Source organism: Hypanus sabinus, unplaced genomic scaffold (genome assembly GCF_030144855.1).
Source record: "Hypanus sabinus isolate sHypSab1 unplaced genomic scaffold, sHypSab1.hap1 scaffold_105, whole genome shotgun sequence".
NCBI classification, from domain to species: domain Eukaryota; kingdom Metazoa; phylum Chordata; class Chondrichthyes; order Myliobatiformes; family Dasyatidae; genus Hypanus; species Hypanus sabinus.
In genome coordinates this window covers 1,074,321-1,081,211 of record NW_026779103.1, presented here as the reverse complement: position 1 = coordinate 1,081,211, position 6,891 = coordinate 1,074,321, and the positions used below count along the sequence as shown (strand labels likewise).

At 44.0% G+C, this 6,891-nt stretch overlaps 1 long non-coding RNA gene across 1 annotated transcript; it reads right to left on the bottom strand.

Moving 5' to 3' along the window:
- Nucleotides 1–1,088: 1,088 nt before the first annotated feature.
- On the bottom strand, nucleotides 1,089–5,134 carry LOC132386183 (uncharacterized). The gene is made up of 3 exons (XR_009509426.1): nucleotides 5,038–5,134; nucleotides 2,082–2,138; nucleotides 1,089–1,207 (listed from the first exon to the last, which is right to left on the bottom strand). It is a non-coding gene; the product is annotated as an uncharacterized LOC132386183 (long non-coding RNA).
- Nucleotides 5,135–6,891: the final 1,757 nt, after the last annotated feature.

Here is a 6,891-nt window from a genome sequence, read left to right as displayed (position 1 = left end):
CATTCACGGTCTCCCTCCCTCCCTCCGAACATTATTCGCCACCATCACACTCCCTCTGTTTGATATCCAACCTCCCTCCCTGTGGATGAATTTTCAGAATATAAAGTTTGCAGGGCTGCATGTTGCTTTAGATTTTTGACATTCTGGATTTCTGTGTTTTGCACTTAATAATATCGTTCTTGTCAGTTCTACTCCTCAGAACAATAACACGGCGGCAGAAATAAGTGTAAACCGAGGAACAGCAAATCATGAAAGTAGACGTTGTGAACAAATCCCATTGTTCTGCTGAAGGTTAACACATTCCCTGCTAGTCGGTTCAACGAGAAGCATTATACCCGAACATCAGAGTTCAACACATGTGGACTCTCCGTCACGTCATTCTGAAATTTAAAAAAATCCAATTAAACTTTATTTTTAACGTTTCTGACAATTTACCTTAGTCGAGCGGGATCCCAACAAAACGGAGACGAACGATGGAGTACAATACTTCCTTCGTCATCGTTAAAACAAAGTTTGACTTGTTTACTTCCCCTGCTTTGCCTGATCACATCGTAATATAGTTGCTTTCCCAGGTACCTTCTTCCTTGTGGGCGGTACACAAAAATCACGTGTTCGTGTACATTCGGCCCCACCAGACGAAGACCGATGCTATTCTACCCTCCATATGCCAACAGATTGTTTTTACCGGATGCAGTGTAAGGCATCAAGCTTGTCATAAAATAACTTCTGGATCAGGAAGTGCTGCTACCAACCTGTAGATTCTGTAATTCCCCTATTTTACCAGTTCTGAAACCAGGTCGTGATAATGAGTAACGATTTTTACAAGAGCTAAGGGCTATTCACAACATATTTGCACCTCTTCCTCCCGTCTTTGACAATACTGACGTTAACCTCTCGGTATTCCTGCCACATCTGAATGTTATTCTCTTATAGACCCTGTTCTGCCCTTTTCTCCATCCCAGTTCATAAGAATAGTCAGTATTTGTTCGTTTTTGCTTACAGTGGTAGACAGTGAACTTGGTCCAGGTTGAATCTTGAGTATACTGAGAGACCTTCGTTTTATGCCGCAGCAGTCATACGGGATTTAAGCGCTGTCCAGTTGCCAGAGTAAAGTATAATTTTATAAAGTGCCGATTATCTACTTATTGTCTCTCCCAGCCGACATAATTGTGAAAAAAAGACTTTGTTGCTTTATGGACAAACCATGCTGAAAATGGACAAAATAAACATCAATAAACATCAGCTTTGTCTTTCCGCTCTGCAGTATTTGGGACACATGGTTTCTGAAGGAACTGAACCACTTTCCAAAGAACAAATTGCAGCTTTTATTAATGAGCCACCTCCCCGCACACGAACTGAAATGCTGCCCGTTTTGGAACGGTCGATTACTGTAGTCATTGGATTTCTGAATATCGAATGATGGAGGCTCCTCTTCGACAACCCTCATTACCGAGCATGTCCACCGGAATACAGTGAACTCGGGAAATGAACACAGCTTTTAATGCTCTCAACACCGCTTTGTCAGCCTCCCCTGCTTTGGGCATATCTGACTATCCAGATCCTTTCCAATTATTCGTCAATGTTCAGCAAGGGTTTGCTAGTGGCAATGTATCACAACGGCCTGGGGGCCTCAGACGACCCAATGTATAATATTATAATTAAAATCAGGTGTAAAAGTCGTGCCTGTTTGTCTAAGATATGTCGCCAACAACAGTACAACAGTCAACAACAGAAGGACATGTGCTGTTTTCAGACAACAAAGTTAATCCCTGGTCATTAACATCTCCGGAATGCAATAGTTTGTCATTTAATCATGCCAGACAGTGATGGCGTAGTTATTAAGCCACTCAATCTGATTGGGTGTGCAAGTGGCCAAGACTGGAATGAAGTATCGTGGGATTCAGACTGTTATTGTGTTCACGGGGTGGCCGAAGGTGGGCATAATCCTTACATATCATCGGAGATATTATTTAGGACAAAACATTGAGTTACTAAAAACTGACGTAAATCTATTCTGCGGTCGAAACGCTACAGGTCGTGTTACCGGTTATATGCGTCAAACCCCGGTCCAGAATAATCACCGGTGTTGCATAACGCTGATCGTTTGCTGGACAGATATCAGTGAGACGGAACTGGAACTGCAACAGAGAGAGTAATGATCGGTCAGAAAGCTGTACCACAGCTCCGAAAGTAATTCTGCGATATTTCTATTTGTGGCTTGGCGCATCAGATAATCAATGTAAAAGATACAGTGTTCAATGATTATACAGACACGAAGTATTTACTTTATTAAGGAGAATACGGTAACATACAGCGATGAATGGTAAGCACAGATGCCTCAATTATTAATTAAAATTTTAACCAAACCATCCTTATCAGCTGAGTGTTTCCAGTAAGTACTGATTTTAATTCGGATTGCTAGTGTTTTTTTTTATATCGATTTAAGATTACGGAGAGCTTAATTAGTTTCAGAGAAGGTTCAGAGAAAGACAGAAAAAACAGAGAGAGAGATTGAGAGAGAGAGAGAGAGAGAGAGATTGAGAGAGAGAGAGAGAGAGAGAGAGAGAGAGAGAGAGAGAGAGAGAGAGAGAGAGAGAGAGAGAGAGAGAGAGAGAGAGAGAGAGAGAGAGAGAGAGAGAGAGAGAGAGAGAGAGTAAAAAAAGGCCGATATTTTTTTTTCCGTTGCTCCAGAAGTTCTTTATGTTTCTGCCTACTTTTTTGTTATCAGTGTAAATATTTTTTTTGCGAAGTACTGCAGTGAGACTGGTTTCTGGTTTCTGTCAGAACGGGACTGGACGTGCAGATTGAGAGAGAGACAGAGAACAGAATTTGATGTAAGGAAACACAGGACCTTGAGATGCGATCGAGGGAAAAGATGCGCACGGACAAAAAAAGGAGCATTCTGGAGACGGAGCCGGAGCTGAAAAAAAAAAAACACACATATGACCCCAGAACGCTTCAATCCGCTAATATTTCCTCTTACGGTGAAACTGACCAATCTAAACTGGTGTTTGGCGGAGGAGAAGAGAATAGCGGGAGGTTCTGGTGGAATCGAGGGCATCGTGCGAGTGTTTGGGAGTAAAACACAGTGAGCACTAAAAGGAAGAGTAACAAGCAGCGGACATGGTGGAGAAAAGGGAGCGGATCCATCCTGACTGATCAATCCCTGAGTGAAACGCTGCCAGCATCACCAGAACCAAGAATGAAATCTCATGGAGAGAATGAAAATAAAACGGGCGGGACCTTACTGGACCGTCCGTGGTTGTTCAAGTGTTGTACAAGGTCTGGGTGAATTGAGAGGAATCTGAGGAAGGACAACTTTTATCTGTACGTGGTAGACAGCGAGGAAAATATATTACCGCTATATCAATTGCTCGGTTGTCAGCCGTGTATACAATATATATATATATCGGCAGTATATATAGGCAAGTGGATAGCTTATGGAGGAAACATGGCCCTTGGCTTAATTCTACTGCAGAAATAAGCTGGTCGCTCTATGATTTAACGAATGTGTTTAACAGTTTCAGCGGGTATTTCACCGCGTTTTTCAGCTCCTCTCTGAACTTGCTCTGAGTCACGGCGTAAATACATGTGTTGGTGCAGGAACTGAGGATCTGCAGCATCGTCGCCGTGGATTCTGCGATATAAATCGAATCCCCGTCCGTGTAACGATTGATGATTGCAATCCGTCGATAGATATCGAACACCAGTCGTGTCACCCACAGAAATATAAAACTACCGGTTATGCTGAAGAGTAAAAACGACCGATTTCCTTCGGTTCTCCATCTCCGGGTCCTTGTCAATCTTTCCGTTGCTGCGGCCCCGGAGCCCTATCCGGACTCTATTGGCGGAAAAGATCCGTCTCACTGTCAGAGCATTGAACAATAAAATCAGAACAAACGGGAGACCCGGCATGAAAATGCGATGAATCGTCTCAAATGCGGCCCACGAGGGGGACGTAAAAAAACTCTCTTTTGTAAAACAGCCATAGAAAACTCCGTTAATTATCTCCGAAGGCTCTAATGTAAAGTAAAAAGGGATACATTCCAAACAGCCCAGAACACTCACTGCCCCGGTAACCACACCCGCTGTTCTTTCGGTGCAATATTTTGTTTTCAGCGTTTCACAACAAGTGGCCACAAATCTGTCACAGGTGAACGCGACTGTCAGCCAGACAGAGACCCCGGTGCTGGCTAAAAGCAGGCAACGAACTCCCCTGCAAACGGGTGTCCAATAGAGGAAAGAAAATCTAAAATATATCAAAACCGTCCACTTCAGCAGAGGGTCAGAGACAACGACGAGGAGATCGGCCGCTGCCATTCCCAGCAGGTAGCGAGTGACACATTTGGAGAGACCGCACTTTCCTCGGGAAAGGATCACAATCGCCACTAGGTTTACTGAAAGAGAGAGGGAAGAGAACAGAGAAATTCCTGACTAGTAAGTGGAATAGAGCCGCAGTGTGATAGAATCAAATTAGGTCTTGTGTTTTTGTTTCTGCCTCGAAGGGTGAATACTGGACCCAGTTTATATGAAGCAACTGACAATGTGCATTCTCCGCGTAACTGAGTTGCCAAGATTTGCCAAGAGTTTTGTAAATGGTTTAATTCTGGGTGCATTCTCAAACCGGCGAGAGGACAGCTGCTTAAATACTTTCTCGGCCGCAGTACGGGATGTGCATTCATTATCAGCATAACTGGCTCTGAACAGCACAGGAATGAAATGAAATCCACATCTGCAGTTCCCTCTGCTCACCCAGTCATGCAATTCCTGTGGACAGAAAGAAAGACAACTGGTTCCCTCAGAAGCAATAGAGCCCGGTCTCCTCCTTACAGACATTTCAATTCACAATTACCTCATGACATCGAGGCAGCGAAAAGGCAGCATCTAGGCTTCAATACGCTACGCCTCCCGCTACGAAAGCAATGCGATTAACATTATCAGCGCCTTCCGCTGTGGAAAGAATTACCGAGCGAATCGCTTCAGGACTTCAGAATTAACTCTCAGTTTCTGCCGTTTGCTGGTGTGTCAGTGGCTTACCGGGAATTCCAGCGGCTGAAATAACAGGGTAGTAAATGTCTTCTATCCGCCAGATTACTGGATATCCCATTTGAGTGACACAGTGAACGCTTTTGCTCTGAATTCCACAGCTCGCAAGACACTCTGGACTGACGCACTGCAACAGGCTCTGATTTATACAGGAGATCGATCTCCAGTGACAAGGTCCCAAACTCTCCCATTGTTACTGAACAAATTAATTACATCACCGGTAGTGTCTCAGGTGCAAATGCTGTGGGCATGTAACATGATCACGTCAATGTCATTGGTATTACCTCAGTCAGATCCCTCTGTGTAATGCGACCGAAACGGGCAATGAGACCAGTGAGTGAGCAATGAGCCGCTCTATTCACACCGTTCCACAGTTGTATTGGCAGCGGTCACGACTGTTCCTGTTTTCCAACCTCAAACTTACTCTGTGGCTCTCTTTCAACAAGCAATCCGGAATCGATGTGTCCAGCATTTCCGGCAATTTTCGCTGTCACGCCTGCTGTTTCATCTGCAAATAGATCCGGTTTCCCCTCAGTGTGCTCTGCATCCGGGGACATATGAATACTCTCTGTCTCCTCCTGCAAGCTTTCAGTTAATGTCATTCTTTTTTTAAAATTCAGCAGCTGCACTTTGGCCGCACAGGCACCAAATGCATCCCAACCCGCTCCACTACGTGCCACCAAATATAAAACATACCCTTTGTGCACACAGACACGCTGTGCAGTTCTCTGTCAGCCCTGGACGGCATCGAAGTTTAAGTCATTTTGTTCAGCTTCCCGGTATAATGTTTATTTCCGATTCCTTCATCTTCAGATCTGTCCAGGGTATCCTACATCTCAAATTATCTTCTCCACATCTATAGTATCTGTGTGCGTGTGTGTGTGTATGTGTGTGTGTGTGTGTGTGTGTGTGTGTGTGTGTGTGTGTGTGTGTGTGTGTGTGTGTGTGTGTGTGTGTGTGTGTGTGTGTGTGTAAATTTGTATGTATGTCTGTCTGTCTGGTTGTATGTGTAAGAGTGTGCGTGTAGATGACATGATTGTGTATGTATGTTTCTACGTGTTTGTGTGTGTGAGTGTGCATATATACAGTATGTGTGGGAATGTTGGTTTGTATATATCTGTATGTGTGCATGTTTGTGTTTGTGAGTGTGATGAGTGTGTGTGTGTGCGTGTGTACGGGTATATACTGTATGTGTTTGTGTTAGTGAGTATGATGAGTGTGTGTGTGGGTTTGTGTATGTGTCTGTCTGTGTGTGGATGTGTGTATATGCGTGCATGTGTTTGTGTGTTTGTGTATGTATGTACGTACAGTGTACATTTACGTAATATATATGTATAATATTTCCTATGCGTGCTGTGGGTTTTAAAACGGTGCTGCCGACAAGTCCGCTGTTTAATCCACCTAGGGATCAGTTCGATGCTGAAATACTGTGCCGTTCAATTAGCTATAGAGATATATTGGGCTGATCAGACTCCCATTCTCTGCCCTGTGATTTACGAGCACACCCATCAACACGTTTGTCTGGTGTAAATAGCGGCATGATTTAATAGAGTATTTTCTGCCATGTACAGATTGCATTGCGATTTCATTTCATGGTTTAACATAACAATGCCCGCGACCTTTGTATTACTTAGGCAATGCCCTGCAGAAATGCACGCAGGACTGCCAAATAAGACCTCATCATCACATAAAACCATGTTAAAAACCATTAAACACACACTCACACACACACACACACACACACACACACACACACACACACACAGACACACACACACACACACACACACACACACACACACACACACACACACACACACACACACACACACACACACACACACA